The 17,243-nt window shown below is 45.2% G+C and overlaps 1 protein-coding gene across 1 annotated transcript in view; it reads right to left on the bottom strand.

Moving 5' to 3' along the window:
• LOC148037280 (putative LRR receptor-like serine/threonine-protein kinase At1g56140) overlaps window positions 1–17,243 on the bottom strand; it is a 235,734-nt gene that overhangs the window by 13,234 nt on the left and 205,257 nt on the right. The window lies entirely within an intron of this gene.

A 17,243-nucleotide genomic window follows, 5' to 3' on the forward strand; every position in this document is an offset into this window, starting at 1 on the left:
TCCATTTTCAGCTTGCTGTCCTAGCATTTCAGCCTGCAAATCAGCATTAACAGCTTGCTGTCCTGGCTATTCTTGCACATCCAGTAGCTCATCATTATGCGCAATAGCTGGCTGATCATTTCCAGCATTATTTTTTGCATTTGCAGGTTCATTTACAGCAAGTATTTGCTGCTGTACAACGGGCATATTTTATTGTCCAAGAGGTAACTTCCCGAAATACAACCTTACGGACCTCCTCAATCTTTTCGGGCTGTTTATGCATACGATCTCCCCGAAAGACAACATCATTGCTGTGTACTACTTTCCTTTTCTCGGGATCCCATAATCTATACCCCATTTCACCTTCATCACCATATCCTAGGAAAATACATTTACAAGACTTTGGCTCAAGTTTGCTACGTTTTTCCTTACGTATGTGCACAAATGCTTCATAGCCAAACACTTTCAAGTGTGCATACGAAAGTGGCTTGTCCAACCATGCTTCTTGGGGAACTCCCCACTCCCCCCCCCCCCCCCAAAAGACTTATCTGGTGACCGATTAATCAAGTGCACGACTGTCATAATAGCCTCTGTCCAAAAACCATGGGGTAATGCAGCATGAGATAGTATCGTACGGCCTTATCCTGTATGGTCCGATTCATACGCTCTGCAACTTCATTTTGGGGTGGATTATGAGGGGCAGTGAGCTTCCTCTTTATTCCTTTGCTGTCATAAAATGCCTGAAAGGCCTTGGACACATATTCCCTACCATTGTCAAAGCGAAGACACTTAAGTGTCTTATCAGTCTGATTCTCAACCAATGCTAAGAATTTTTGAAACTTGTCAAGCACTTTGTCCTTGCTATGAATAGGGTAAACCCATACCTTCCGTGTAGCATCATTGACAAAGGTGACAAAATATTTTTTTCCCCCTAAAGATAACTTTGGCATCTGACATATATCGGAATGTACTAACTCTAGAGGAGAAGATTTCAGTGAAAGAGACTTCCTATGAGACGTTTGTGCATGTTTAATAAATGACCATGTAAAAGCAGAAATTTCAGACCTGCAAATAAATTTTCAGAAGCACTAAACCTTGTGCTACAACACTCTACAACTGATTATAGCTGTTTCAAGGACAAATACATCACATTACATGAGAAGTCCCAAATTTTAGCTGCAATTTCTGTTGTACATGCACCCATAGACACAAAATTTGACACGCACAGTCAAAAGCCCCAAAATTTTTGTGCTCAAAGCACCAACCATACATATGACTGTCTCTGACATGCATAGAATAGGCCAATTTCGCCAAAATATAGCAATTTCAGCCAAATCCCCAAAATTTTCCAAGTGCTAGGTGTCCAAGTTGCATGGAATTAAACCCGCATGTACATAAAATGACCAAATGGTGCACAAATTTTGCCCAAAGAGTAAAAGCCCCGAATTGCACAGGGTCCAATGTGCATCAATGTCGAGAAATTAGGTAAATTTTAGCCCAATTCTTGCATGTACATGAAAAGCCCCAAATGTCAGAGGCAAAATGTCACAAATTTCCGCAATTTCTGAGACAAACATCACTGTTGTGTCTTGCTCGCATGAAATTTGGATAAATTCCCAAATTTCTGACACAAATCTACCCAAAAACCTGAACTGTGCTTACACGCACGAATGCCCGCAAATGAAAGGGGGCAAAAGGGATTTAAAAAAAATGATTTTTTTGAAAAAAAAAGTGAACCGGGGGGGGGGGGGCTTGTCGGCTGTCCAATCGCTTGTCGACTGTCGCCTCACCCATGCCTGCAGCGTGTCGTCGCACGATTGCTGCCTCGCTTGTCCGTTGCCAGCCGTCACGCCTGCCTTGCCTTGTTACCCTACACCATGACTGTTGCCCTGTCGCGCCCGCTGGCTTGGTCTCGTCACGTGCTGCTGTACGCCTGCTGCTTGCGACACTTGCAACTCCTGCTTGCGTGCTCGATTGCCTCTGTTGTACCTGTCAAATATTGACGACTGGTGCTTGAAGCTCCTGCTCTCGTCTGTCACTCAGCCTAATGACTGTTACCGACTTCGGAAAGCGTGCACGACCTGTGAGCTCTGATACCAGTTTGATGGAGCCTGACGAGGAGCTGAGAGTGAACATGACTGATAACACACACACACACACACACACACATATAGGAGCTGAGGGGGTCTTCTAACAGGAGAAGTGCTTTGTGCCCAAAAGATCTTTGCACGTCGTCGTGTTTTCTGCACTACATGTGATGAGACATTGCTTTACCTCTTTGTCTCTGGCCCTATTGCACGACAGATCTGGAATTTCATTTCCCGAGTGTGGTCTTTGATAACTCAGCACCGCATACTAGTTTGTTCGTGGATTATGAGAAATATGTCCTCTATGCCTTCTCTGCATTCAGATTGTTCTTGCCTATTCAATTTCCTTAGATGGACAGCCTTGTGGCATATATGGTGTACTCGCAATGCCTTTATTTTTGATTTAGCATCAAGTATCCATGGGCATGTGGCCCGTGTGTCTGGATTAGTGTTATGGCAAATCTCTCCTATGATATCAACTGACCTGTTCTTCCGGATATTGCTGCTTCCTGGCTGGCGATTGTTCACTCTACTCAAGTTGTTCCTTCTGTGTGATTTATTAGTACTGTTCATGTAATAGGTTGTTCTAAGAGCCTGCAGGCCTCATGTAAATATTTCCGGTGAGAGAGAGTTTATGTCTGTTAGCTCCATGCTGACCTGATGGTCTAGTGTAAATATTTACTTCTTAATACAATTATCTTCACAAAAAAAAAAAGAAAAGAATTCAGACCAGTTTTCAGCCACTTGTTGCAAGAGACAGCAGCCAGAGACCCTAGGGGATCGGGTGCTAGCAGGAGAAGGACCATCAGGATCAGCTGATAGCATCTTGAGGCTGGTGACACCAGTTTTGGGCTTCTTTGGTAGTAGGTAGTAGGTATAGTGGTAAATTTGACAGGATGCAAATAGAATTCAGCCATTTTTCGTGAGAAATCTTAGCTTTTCCAGCCACTCCAACCCATTCCCAAGAGATCTCAGCTTATATCAGCCATTTGGAGCAGACCTCAACCAAATTTGGTGGATTGTAGAGGGAATTCTGCTTTAAACCCTAAATTTCTGCAAAATATAGAGTTTAGCAGTCACCTTAGGACCCGTGCCACTAGTAGAAGGCATTGTACATTGAATTCACCACTTGAAATTTGTGGAATTATCAAGGAATTTAGATGCTAGCCCATCCATTGTGAATTTGGGCAGCATTTGGCCTTTGCGGTCCAATTAGAGCAAGTCCTGGCTGAAATTCAATGGGTAATTTGCCCAATTTGTGTGTTGATAACGTCTACAGCAAGGGGCTTTTGGATCAACCAAGGAGATTGTGGAATCTCAGCTTGGACCCAATCCATTAGACATTAAAGCTAAAGAAATACTGAAAGAGGCTCTAGTTTTGGGGCCAACAGGGTGTTTACAATCCAAGATTATGAAGGTAAAGTGTGTATTTCGGTTTATGTTTATTTATGAATAGTGTAATTAAGTGCTTGATCAAGGATTATCACCCTATCCGAGAAGGAAGGCTGGTTTCAATTGGAGCTGTGAATGTTGTCATGTAGCAATCCAAGGCCAAGCAAAGAAGAAAATGATTGAAAATCTAATGTAGAAGATGCAGAGTTTGATGATAAAGAGCTGTAGAAGCAGCATCAAAACACAGATCTGCTAGTGAGGAATTAGTAGACAGAGGAGACTGGAATCAAAACACAGCAGGCATGATCATCGAGGAGCTACAGAAACAGGCCACCTGCTGATCTAGAGAAAAAAACACAATATATGTGATACTGTGATGGTTGTAACACGGCTTAAGGGCATCAAATAGCATTAGCAGCAATGGATGATATACAGCTAGTCAAAATGCAATAGGGATTGCTACATAGAGGCTAGTGATTGTTGAACTTAAAATGCATTAGCTTCACTTAAACAGCCCGAAAACATGCTTAATTAAGAAAGAAATCTTCTTTATTTAAAAAGAAATGCGTTCCTAGAGAGTGTATGTATCCCATAAGCACAAACCCACTTGGGAGGGCCCAAACTTTCTATAAATAGGTATGCTGCCCTCCACTCAGTCTTAATCTTGTTTTTGCAGATTTCAGGTATTTCAGCTTGTTGCCCACACCTTGGATGCGGAGGACATTGCGGTCGAAGCTGGCCATTGCTGTCTATAACAGTCTGGCTGTAGAGGCGATTGACCGCTAAGACCCACGGACCGCTTATTATTCAAGCGAGCACTAATGGCTACCTCTCACATAGCCGATGCACTATCCCTCTCTACGAGTGTAGTGAGCTTACCTTGAGGCCTGATTAAGTTGCTTTCTCTCTCAAGCACACCGATAGCTCCACAATTCTTGATGCAAGCTCAAGCATCCTCAAGCCTCCACCTCCAAGCTCCATCCTCCATAGTCATGCGCAGAACAAGAGAAGAGAAGAGAAGAGAAGAGAAGAGAAGAAAGAGGATGGTGGAGAGCTTCATCTCCTTGATCCCTCACCCTCACACACTCACTCCCTCACACTCTCACACTCCCTCCCTCAAGCACACACAAGCAAGCAAATAGAAGAGAAAGAGAGAAGAAGAAGAAAAGTCCACTTTGCTACACACCAAAGAATGAGCTCTCATTCATCTTCTAAACTTTATATACAAAGCTCTAAATCCCATTTGGACGGTCATCCCCTTTTTACATGGCCGCCCATAGCTTGGTGGATCCTTTTTTCCATTGTTTTCCTATCTTCCTAGCTTCCTTCCTATCGCCTATCTATATTTACAATTGCACAGGTCAGAGCCCGGCGCTCTTAAAATGAATCACGGTGCGCCTTGCGCTCTTTTACAAAAGTATTAACTTGTGCTTTTTCTTAAGCGTCTCTCCTTGATTTAGGACTTTTTCACATTTCTTGTGTTTTCCGATTTTTCTTGGCGTGCCTTCGTTCTCCATTCCGCTTTTACCTTGGCTTTATCTTCTGCTTTAGATTTTCCCGATTTTTCATCTTGTTTGTTTGAGGGTTAACATTACCCCCCTCCTAGCGGAGTGTCAGTCCCATGGCACTTGTTAGGGGGATGAGTCAGGCTCTGTTGTTGCTGTAGTAGCCAAGTAGCTCTTTGAGTTTGTGTACGAGTCGAGTTGGAAGGTTTGTTAGAGGGATTTATGGAACTGTGAGGCCCTTGAGTTGAAGATGATCCCTTGTGTTGGAGGGATTTATGGATCTATTGGAGGGATTTTTGGATGTGGAGGCAATCCCTTGTCTTGGAGGGATTTATGGACCTGAAGGGCCCTTGAGTTTGGACTGAGCCCTGGTCGTGGAGAGAGGTTGGTGGGCGGATCTGGCATTGAAATTGAATATTGTGTTGGATGGATCCGTTGCTTGGCTCTCTGTGATGACCTGCTGATGCACTATTTGAAATGAGCTTCTTCATTCACTTTTCGATTGGGATCGTTGCGTCCATCCCTTGGTTTGTTGTGTCGGCATGGTAGGATGTTTCAAAGGATGGGGAGCACATTGCATGGATGATGGGATCACTGAAACTGGTGGGGGTCTTCGCTTGTGCATTACGTGTGGATGTGTGCCATTGTCATGTGGTGCATTGTGCACTAGCTAGTGGGATGGAGCTTAGGGTGACAAGTCTAACCACAGGAGAGTGTTACCTCTTTGGGTGTGTCTTGCCCTTGATGTGTCCTAAGCATGATGTGGGGGGTCAAAATGAGGCTAGGGGGTTAGGGACGGAGTCGGCCGACCGAAGCCACCGGATGTACCCAACTTGAGGACCCCTAGGTGCGGTGGCTGTGGTGGATGTGCAACTTGCAGTGGCGATGCTTTTTTTTTTCTTTTATTAAATAAATTTAAACAATAATAAAAATAAAGTTACATAGTCGTGACAGAAGTTTAACCTTTGTCATCGGAGTGAGGTGGAGAAGAGGGCTTAATCGATTTACTAAGGAATCGATGGCTTTGGAGATACCCCTTGAGGTTTAGGCACATTTGAAGGGTGGTGGTGGAGAGGAATGGATGATTGCAGCGGGTGAAGTGGCTATCATTCATGTCCTCTAGTAGAGTTAAGTAAAATGAAGGCAATAGAGTGGTTCGCATCATTAGCCGAGCCATTGTGCAACTATCTATAGCATTAGGATCAAAATGGAGCACTGGGAGGCCGCGCTCCTGCGGGGTGGGGTCTTGCCTAAGGAGTATCCTAAGAAATCTAAGGTAATTACAAGTGGTAATAAAGGGGGGGTCAGGGCATGAAGAAAATTGATTAGTGAATTGGATTAGAGTATCATACAAGTTTTCTGACGTGAAGACGAGGGCATCTTCATATGCAGTATAGTGAGGATTATAGATTACAGGGAAGTCATAACGGCCGTGGACATTGGAGTCAAAATCCACTCCCACCCTTCGGGAGTAAGGCATAAAGGTTGGGTCGTTCCGCTTGAAGGGTTGAGTGTTACAAAAGGCCATTCAAGTGTCCAGATTGGTGTCGCAGATCCTTCTTCTCCATGCAGTTTGGCATTCGTAGCCGGGCACAAACCGTGGTACTTTAAAAACTTTATTTTGCCAAAACTTGGCGTCTTTTGTGGCCCATAATGTGGAGTTCTGCTCTCTCTCCTCCAACCATCTTTGTCCGAGCCTGCTTTCTTCTCTCTCCTCCAACCATCTTTGTCCAAGCCTGCTTTCGATGTTAATCACCTTCTCCACCACCTTGATAGGTAACACTCTACGCAGGGTGGTGGGGAATTGGAAGCTGAGGTCAAAGGGGCTCCTAGCCATTTCTTGCCTCTCCCAGATGATGAGGTTGGTGTGAAAGCTTGCTGGGGTGTTGTCCGCACATGGTGGGATAGGTGCATGGGGTGCCTTCACTCCCATGGCATTCCATTTTCTCCTTGTCTCCTCTATCATTTGCTTTCTTTTCTCTCTTAGTGCCGCCTTTCTTTCTGTGGAGGTGTCTGTGTATGGTTGCTCTTCAGGCCTCGGGGAAGGAGACGGAGGGACAAGCTCGTCTTCATGTGGTCCCATTTCAAAGTTCACTTCCACCTTTCTTTCCCAGCTTGGCTCTTGCTGCTTCTCTTCGATGAACCTGAGTGCGTCCACTTCCTGTGTGGTCGGTCCTATCGATAGAAGATAATGGCGTTGTTCTTCGAGGCTTGGGCCAACTCCACTAGGTTGTGGTGGCATCTACAGTCCAGCCTTCAGTGCCCTATGAGCCATTCCCAGTTTCTTTTTCATTGCTTCCATGGACTCTTCCTCCATTTCTTGGGTGACGTTCAATAGGGTTTCCAGGAAGGCACGTTGTTGGGTGCGGAAGCTCACTTGGGCGGCCTCCGCTCTGCTTTTGGCAAGTATCTTGTCTTTTTCGGCTTGAGCGAGGCGATGCACCAAAGCCTTTACTCTTTTTCCGTTTTGATTGGCCCATTCCTTCGCCCTCTTGTTTATGTCTTCGAGACTTTCCCCTTGCTTCTGGGCCAGCACTGTCAGCCTTCGTTCTTGGTCTTCTGCCCTTAGCCGTTGCTGCTCTTCCTGTGCCGAGGTAGCCTCTTGGGTTAGTCTCTCCATCTCTATTTTACACCTGCGAACTCTTTCCTCCCTCAACTCCTCCAGCTTTTCTATGGATTTAGTAAGTTTCTTTATTTGAGCTTGCAGACCTTCGTAGAGAGCCACAATCTCTTCGTTGTGCTATTATAGGCGTTGTGTGGCCTTGGTTTCTCCGTTCAAGCGCACTTGTCATTCAGCTTCTGCCTCTTCCTTAGCTTGTAGCTGCTCTTTTAGCTCATTGACTTCCCTTTGGGCCATGACCATTTGGCGCGTTCTCTCCAGCTGGAATGTCACCATGTCCTCCTTTTCAGCTTCAAGATCTACCATCGCGGTTCTCTTCTCCTCCTTGGCTCTGTCTAGTTGAGAGAAGAGCTCTTTGATGTAGTCATCGTATTCTTTGGGTGGCCTCTTTGTTGCGGGGATGGAGGTTGTAGAGCCTCCTACCTTTTGCTTCTTGGGGTCTCACCTCGACTCGGCGTCTGCCCCCGCAGTCGGTCTTTTGGTCCCTACCAGGAGGGCTCCTTCGATTGCTCCTTGGCCCATCTTCTTATTTACAAAGTACTAGACCCAAGCCATTAGGTTGCTGGCATCCACCTGGGTCGTAGAACTGGGAGTGGAGATGGCGGTGGTGATGGCGGGCGTTAGGAGGGTAGGTATGGGGGTAATCGGGGCCTTGCCCTTGCCTTCTTGTACTGTAGGTGGCACGAACTCAGGCACATAGGCGTTTGAGCTAGGCCCTTCATCTCTGATGGGGCTCGCGGGTTCCGGCTCATCATGCCTAGACTGCTGCTCAATGGACTTGTGCGTGGCAAGGGCCATGTCTTCCTCCTTTTTTCTTAGCTCCTCCTCCTCCTCCTCTTTTTGCTTTCTCTTCCTTTTCTCCTCGGTCTTTCTGGACTCCCTGTGGGCCTTTTGCAAGTCCACCTTTTCTTGTCTCCTCTTCTCCTCTTCTTGCTGTTCTTGTGCAATTTTCTTTTTCTTCTTCCTAGCCTCTCCCCGGCCAGTTTTCTCTTCTTGTTCTTTGCTTTCCTCTTCTTTGCTCAACGTCCTCTCGCTGGATTGTGCCTTCCATTCCTGGTGATGTGGCGACCTACTTGGTGTTTCATCCACCCCCTCTCCTTTTTCTTCCTACCCCTGTCCCAAGGTTTCCCTAATGATTGCGGTGAGGACCCCACCGAATCCAATGGTTGCAGCCTTTGAAGACGAAGCTTTCCTTTTAGCTTTGGTGGCGGGAGATTTTCCTTTAGCGGATTGCCCTCTTGTTGCCAAGGCTTTTGCTGGGGTCTCAATGGTCTTTCTCACAAACCCGTTGAGATTGACCTCATCCACCAACAACTTTGCTGCGACGCTCTCTAGCAGGGGGACGTTGATGCGGCTCATGATGGAGTTGTATCTTTGGCTAGAAAATAGCACGTGCACCATCTTGGCTTGGAGTTGGATTTCGGGATCAAGAATGTCTGCCAAGCTAATGCCGTCATTGGTGTGGAATTTTACCTTATCCATCCCTAGTAAGGCATATACGTCTCTTTTTGGCTTCCTTTCTACTTTGTTTACCAGGTCCAATGCCTTTTCCACCAGCTCTGGGGTCAATTCAATTTGCACTTGGCGAGTCCCCTCCCCCTCATGCACGGTTATGGTGCCGCGGTTTCTGTGGAAAGTCCTCAGGAACTCTGCACAGTGGAAGTAGTCCACTCCTCGTTTCACTGCTTCCACGTATTTCTGCAGATTGCATTGCTCGGTGATCTGTCTTACCGCCTGTTCTTCAATGGCCACGTCATCTAGGTTGAAGATATGTCGGAATTTGAACTGGTTGAAGGCTCGTGTTTCCACTGAAAGTTCATATTTTACTTGTTCTTCCTCTAAAAAAGGCAGTTTGCTAGTCTTTTCTTGGCCTGTCATGATGGGTGCTTGTCAAGAAGCTATATTCACCATTGGTGGTTTTCAGAATAAGCAACATGAACGACTACATGCTTGTTGAATTGAAATGCTTGCGTGTAGAAGTAGACTTTTTCTTCCAGTAGTCTCTTGATCGCGTTGGTTGCCTTATCATTTCTTGCAGTTTGGCTACGTCCATCCTAATCTCTACTAGCTCTTGTCTCGTCTCAGTGTCCTTCCCTTTGTCTTGAGTACTTGAGTCTATTCTCTTACTCGGCATTGAGGCTATCTCGGAACTCCTGGCATTGGACTCTTCCTGCTTCGAGCCTCTTTCCTTGAGTTGGTTATCCACTCTAATAGCTTCCTCAAAGACCCTTGCTAGTGCGTCTCGCTGCAAGCTCGAGTTGCCGGCCAAGGCTTTGTGAAGCTCATCACTTTGTATTCCGTTGATGAATACTGTGGATACTGCTCTTTCGGTTGGTCTCTCGTCCATTGGGATTCTCTTGAAGAGGCTTCTCACATGGATCACATAATCTCGAATATCCTCTCTCTCTCTGCTTGACGTTTATGAGTCGCACTAGCAGGTTGTCAAAGTACCCAGATTCAGAAAATCTCTTAATGAAGAGATTTTTCAAGCCATTGAAATCGGCGCGCTCTACAGTATTCAGACTTGTGTACCAGGTCCGACCCTTGTTGCCTAAGCACAGTACAGAGGCTTGGGAGCGTTGAGTAGGGTCACTGAGGTCGTTGGCCTCGCAGATCTGCTCAAATTGCTCCATGAAGCTGTATGGGTTGTCGGTAGCTTGGTATTTGTCCAGCTGTTTTGCTACCACAGAGATTTTCGACTGACTTTTAGAGCCTTGGTTGACTCCCAACCCTGTCAGTAGCGATGTTGCCAATGCTGCAATGCATTGTTCAGCGGCCGTGTTATCTAGTAGCCGCTTTGTCAGGAGCTTGCTTAGTGTGAGGTCTCTTTCTAGCACTCTCTTGCTCTCTGACCGATTCTTGCCCGCTAAGGCTAGCACTCTCCAGATCTCTCACATCTCTAAGCTTTGGCGTAAGTTCCTAGTTTGCTGATCTTAGTTGTATGCAGCCAGGCCTTGCAAAGCCTTGCGGGGCAGTTTTCTCGCTTCCTCTAGGTCTGCTATGATGTCCTCTACTGGCCTACTGTGGTGTTCTAGCCGGGTTTGAGTGTCGTATATTGGTTCACTAAATGTTGGACAACCTCAGGAAAGTCTCCTAGGTTAAGCTCCTCGTTGTCTCTACGGCCTAAGCTACCTCCTTCCATATCTAGGACTTCTTGTTCTGCTAAGTTGTTGATCAAGTTGATAAGGCTGGATAGATCCACTTCTGCGGTAATATTTGTCCTTGTGTTCAGATTTTTGGCCGTGTTCTCCGCTTGGTTCTACCTTTGTAGATTCGATATCCCTTCTATGACTTTGAGCCTTCTCTTATTGGTGGGTTCCTTCAAGTCCTTAGGTTCAGGTGTGTTCCTTGTTACTTAAAATCAGCCCTCAACTTATTCTCACTTTGTGTGTGCTCTTTTTCTATGCATTGTGCGAAATCAGGCTTTTAGCTTTCCCTAATTGAGCTTCGAGTGGCGGAATTCAGAGTGAGTGAAAAAACAAGGTGCGAGTAGCTCTAGTGTTCTTATTCATGGGTTGGCTTGATAGGGTCGTGTGCTTAGTTCTTGCGCTATCTCGTTAGTTGGAGTTCATCAAATTCCTAGGTTTTCCTTCTCAGGCTGTGTCCGATTCTGGGGATCGGGCAAGTTCGGGTCCGATTGTCACAATCGGACAGGGTTTGTCCGATCAGACAGTTGGAGTTGGTTCGATTCTTAAGGTGGTCCGATTACTGAGCTAGGTCTGACTGTTCGATTGACACGGGTTCAATTGGATATGTCTGATTGGACAATGCTGTTGGTTTGATTATAAGGGTCGATTGTTGTGATCAGATGGTCCATGTTGTCTGATCGGACGGTTGTGTGTCTGCGGGTGTCCGATCGGCCCAAAAGATATGGTCCGACTGGAGCAATTAGACGGACTGACTGTCAGATCCTAGATGGTTTGATTATGGAATTGGACAAGATGGGTTGGTCTGACTCTGTGGTCCAATCATCATGATCGGACAGTTCGAGTTCGAGTGGTTCGATTATAAGTTGTCTCATTTTCAAAATCGGACAGGGTAGGTTTGTCCGTTGGTATGACTCTGGGAATTGGACAGGTTGCTTGGTCCGACTCTGGAAATCGAACACTGTTGGGGACGTCCGATTCCATCGGCCGAAACGCGTGTCGATCACTTATTAGCCGAGAACTCGAAAGACAGCTATTGCTAGTAGCTATCAAAACTTCCAGGAATCAAGGAGGAGTGTAGGTCAAGGGCATTTCATACCTGAATGTCACTGAGAGTCTTGATATGCTCTGATTGACTTGATGCAGACCTGGACTTGCAAGCGCTCTCTCACACACACACACACACACACACACACAAAGCTAGAATTGTAAATAAAGTTTTCCCTTGGTCACGCAAGACCTTAAGCCCTCATTGGCTTGCACCTTAGCCTTCCCAATCACTCGACCTTCGACTCCGACACATTTGAGCACTCTTTTGTTTTCATTTTTCCTTGTTGTGGCCTTGTTCAGGACTATTTTATAGCAGTGAACTTCAAGCTTCCTCTCCGATCTCTCCTACTTATCCTACTCTAAATGCGACAAAAATAAAAAATAAGATACTGAATGGATTTCTCCTACTCCACCAATCTTCAAAACCAGAAATACTTACTTGTAGCATAGATTAAAACCCAAAATCTTCTATCTTAAGCTCCGGTTCGGGGGTGAAACCCTTACTTCGATGCTCGATTTGAAGCGCGTAAGCACTCAAGCTTGAATGTGTTGGTGCCGGCAACGGAACCAAAATGTAGAGGCGATCAACCATTAAGACTCACGGACCGCTTATTATTCATGCGTTTCAAGCGAGCACTAATGGCTACCTCTCACATAGTCGACGCGTTATCCCTCTCTATGAGTGTAGTGAGCTTACCTTGAGGCCGGATTGAGTTGCTTCCTCTCTCAAGCATACCAATAGCTCCATGATTCTTGATGCAAGCTCAAGCATCCTCAAGCCTCCACCTCCAAGCTCCATCCTCCATAGCCACGCGCGGAACAAGAGAAGAGAAGAGAAGAGAGAGGATAGTGGAGAGCTTCACCTCCTTAATCCCTCACCCTCATACACTCACTTTCTCACACACTCACACTTCCTCCCTCAAGCACACACAAGCAAGCGAATAGAAGAGAAAAAGAGAAGAAGAAAAAGTGTCCACTTTGCCACACACCAAAGAATGAGCTCTCATTTATCTTTTGAACTTTATATACGAAGCCCTAAATCCCATTTGGATGGTTATCCCCTTTTTACATGGCCGGCCATAGCCTAGACTCTTTTTTCCATTGTTTTCCTATCTTCCTAGCTTTCTTCCTATCGCCCATCCATATTTACAATTTGCACAGGTCAGAGCCCGGCGCTCTTAAAATGAATCATGGTGCACCTTGCGCTCTTTTACAAAAGTATTAACTTGTGCTTTTTCTTGAGCGCCTCTCCTTGATTTAGGATTTTTTCACACTTCTTGTGTTTCCCATAGCAGCAAAGAAATGTGTTTCTTTGCTTTCGAAACTTACGAAATGTTTCTTAAAGTACGAAACGTTTCTTTGCATAAAAAACGTGGGGAGGGGGGACCCCGAAAAGAAAACACGAGTTAGTCTGTAAAAAAACAAAGGTTAGTGTTAGTCTATGGTCGATGGAAAAAAAAAGTAAAAAAAAATCAAAAGAAACATACATTGTATCACTCGTGACTTGTCGTGTGCGCAGCTTGTCACAACTCACACCTCCCCCTTTGCTCGTCTGTCCTGATTTTGCCCCGTCGATCGTCAACAGTCTCACGCCACCAACTCCGCCTGTCCCCGCTTGTGCGCCTGTTCGCCTTGTTGACTGTCCGCTCTCGCCGCACTGACCATCGACAGTCCCAACTCCCACGCCAGCTCCTTTGCATGTTCGCTTTTGTGCCTGCCCGCTTCTGCCCTATCAATAGTCCTACGCAAAAGACAGAATTATAGGGGACCAAATGAGATCAACCCCAACTCCTTCAAGGTGGAAAATCGCTTAGAAGAATTGATGCATCCTACACATGAGGATGATGAGGCGTGGGCCTTACTTGCAGCAGAGAGAGCACAGCTTCAACATCAAATAAGATCTAGGGCCAGGGGTGTTGATGCATCATTTCCAAAAGAAGGTTCCAGTAGGATGGTAGCAGTTAGTGCTCGAGCTAGTGTCATAAATGACATAGAGGATGATTGGAGTGCGAGTGAGGAGGATGAGTATGGGGATGATGGTGGCGATGGTGATGATGATGAGTCTGAGTAGTGACTCATGAGTCATAACTCATGAGGGTTTATGATTTTGGATTAGACTCTAGAGTTTTACCTTTTTGGCATTTTCACTTAGTCAGTGTAGTGTCCATGGACCATTATTGTTTGGACAGTTCATTATATGACTCTAGTTTCATTTATGAGTTATCTATGATGTATCATGATTCATTTTGGATTTTGACATATTGTCATTTTGTAACTTGTTTTGAAATGAAAATCATGGTATTGCCACTTCACCCATTTTACATTGCTATTTGCACATGGGCTATGTAAAATGTCTTCCAATTTTCTTTTTGTGATATGTACAAATCAATGATCATGATGTTTAAGGTTTGATTATAGTATAGCTTATTCAAAGATTAATCTTTAACAATAGTCAACAATGGATTGTGGATCATGGATGTGTAACATGTTATTTTGAATTGACTATATTGTTTCATGTTTTATCACTTTTGCTCAATTCACTTGTTTTTGTTTAAGAGAAAGTTCCATGGAGGTTTAAAACATCTTTCCCTAGTTTAAAACAATTAAAGAACTCTTTATAAAAAAATCTCGCGTTTCTTATTTTAACCCCTCTCGAAAGAAACTTACGAAACACGTTTCTAACATTTCGTTTCTAAACGTTTCAGACGTTTCTGGCTGCTATGGTGTTTCCCGATTTTTCTTGGCATGCCTTCGTTCTCCATTCCGCTTTTGCCTTGGCTCTGTCTTTTGCTTTAGATTTTTCCACCTTGTTCGTTTGAGGGTTAGCACTGGCGCCTATTTCCAGCTTACCATACTGTTCGGAGCTGATTTCAGCATGTTGACTGCTGCTGCTGGTTTTTCTTGCATTTTTAGTTTTTCTCTCTCTTGCAATTTTTGTTTGCTGTTTTTTCTCTCTTGCAACCAACGTTTGTAGTCTTTCTCTCTCCTCACCTGCGTTTTTAGTCTTTCTCTCTCTTGCACTGCCATCTGCATCAGATTCAGCTTTCCTTGGCTGGGTTTGCTAGCGTTCGACATCCGGAGCTGCCTTGTTGCGATTCGGGATCCATTCAGAGTACGACACCCTCTCTAGCGCATTATCCTTGCCTTGATCCTTGAGATATAGGAGTTCGAGGTACAATATTCATTCACTACACAGTGTGTTTGCTGCATGAGCATTGTATATTCAATGTCATATCACTTCATTCATTGTTTGTGTTCATTGTCTTTGAGTTACCCTAACCCTAACTATGTTCTTCTTATCAGTCTGTGCTTTGTCGTACGATGTTATTTGTGTTTCTGTGTTAGGGTATTTCTTCACAGTGATTGCTTGGAGAGGTGCCACAAACAGGTTGGTGGCAATTGTTGGAGTTGATCTAGATGGTTGACAGCAAGAGCAGCACGTGTGGATGAGGTAGATATGGGTAGGTTGATGATGGCAACAATTGTGAGTAATGAGGATGCAAAGGGATAAATAGGATGAATAGTGATGTGCACATTGGATCCCTTTCATAGAACATGTTGGAGGCAAAAGAAGTCTCATGTCTCGTGCAAATGGCAAAAAAAGCCTTTTTGGAGCTGCTTAATGAATGGAAAAATGACAAGAAAACATGATAATTAAGAGGCACATTTTGGCAGCTCAATAGGGTATACCCAGTGACTGCTTGTTAGTGGGCGTTTACCATGCAAGTGAGCAATTTCTCAATTAGTAGCTCATTCCAATCCATGCCTAACTAGTAACCCCACTAGAATGTATGTTTCTCCACTAGGCTCTTGATGGTCTCTTCCACCTCCTTGAACTTTCCCATTCTTGGACTTCCCACCTCACACACAGAGAGAGAGAGAGAGAGAGAGAGAGAGAGAGAGAGAGAGAGAGAGAGAGAGAGAGAGAGATTGTAGTGTTTAGGTATGATCAAGGTCCATTGCAAAAGAGGGTCCTCTAGGGCATGAGTTGGGCATTGCTAGAGCACCTGGTGCTTGATGTTGGAGAGATGGAATTGTACGGTGCAACATTTAGGTGGAATCACATAGTTTTCACCTTGCATTATTGGGAAGTGTTGCATGCTTCTTGTAGGGGGGAGGGGGGGGGGGGGGGGGCGCTTGGCAAAGTAGGCAGGGTGTGCTTCTTGTCCCAATATACTAGTAGCTCAGTGAGAAGGCTCAGTTCCATCCTGAGTAGGATAGGAAAGTGCAGGCTAGCAGGTCCTTATTTTTGTATTTTTTTTTTGTGGGTGGGCAGGTAGGAGATGGAGAGGGGTAAGTAGTATAGTGGGGATCAAAGGGGGTAGGGGGTAGTAGATGGGGATCCAAACTTGGAGGAGTGAGTGGAATGGCTGAGAGCACAAGAGCCTGGCTGTTGTGGGGTGGGACAAGACCGAAGGAGGGTGTGTACTGCCCATTATCTAGGCTGAGAAGTTTGTCATGCTATCTTTCCTATGCAGCCACTTGATTGTGGTGAATCCCTTGTCAATTAAGGGGTAAGCTCTTTGTATGGGTGGGCTTTTGTTGCATTGCCTTCTGCTCAAACTGGGTAGTTGGTGCTTGGTGGTCAAAACTCGTGACATAAAAGGCACCATTTCAACCACCCAAGAAACCATGAGGAGAATGCATTGCCTAGTAACAATGGGAAGTTGTCAATCACTTCTTGGGTGGCCTGGTGTGTAGTGACTCTAAGCATGAAGATTCCTCTTCGCTCAAGCAAAGCCTCAATAATGCACAAGGATCGTGATGAGAAGAGTGGATTGAAGCCAGTCTTGTAATTGAGTGTAAGAGGGGAGTTATACATGAGCCTTACTAAACACCAGTCTTGAAGTACTCTATTGCACACAATGATTGGAGCTGATCCTCTGAAAAGACGACATGCAAGGTTGAAGCTAGGAAGCAATGATAGGTTATGCTGGTATTAGACTGTAGTTATCAAAACATGTGCTTTAAAGCACATGCCCTAAACCAAGGAGACCTTTTTTCCAACAAACATTGAAAGCTGCTACAAGGCGAGGGAGTGGCAATATTGAATGCAATGTGGCAAGAGGGTCGGCAAACACCACACAAGACCAAGGGCTTGCAAACACCTCACGAGGGGTTAGAAGGCAGGAGAGTGTGATGGTGTGAGAAAGGGAAAGGAGGGCCTGTGTATAGAAAGCAAAAGGTCCAAAGGCCTAGGTGAGAAGGAGTTTCGATCATCATTTACATGGGATTCCCAATAGCTCAAGATGTTTGGAGCAGAGCTCTGAGGCTGTTTCATGGTAAATATGACATCATTCTTAAGCAGTATTTTCGTGGGCCACACATAGAGGTCTAGCTTGTGGTTATGAGGATATAAGGAAGTCTTTCTTTTCTCGTCTTTAGTGATTATAGGTACCAACAGGAGAACTGGGTGGTCGGTAATGCCAGACCATGTGTGAATCCAAGCAGAAGTTGCCTGAAT

Source organism: Lygodium microphyllum, chromosome 4 (assembly GCF_053477565.2).
Source record: "Lygodium microphyllum isolate KBCC chromosome 4, Lygodium_microphyllum_v1.1.10, whole genome shotgun sequence".
Classification (NCBI taxonomy): domain Eukaryota; kingdom Viridiplantae; phylum Streptophyta; class Polypodiopsida; order Schizaeales; family Lygodiaceae; genus Lygodium; species Lygodium microphyllum.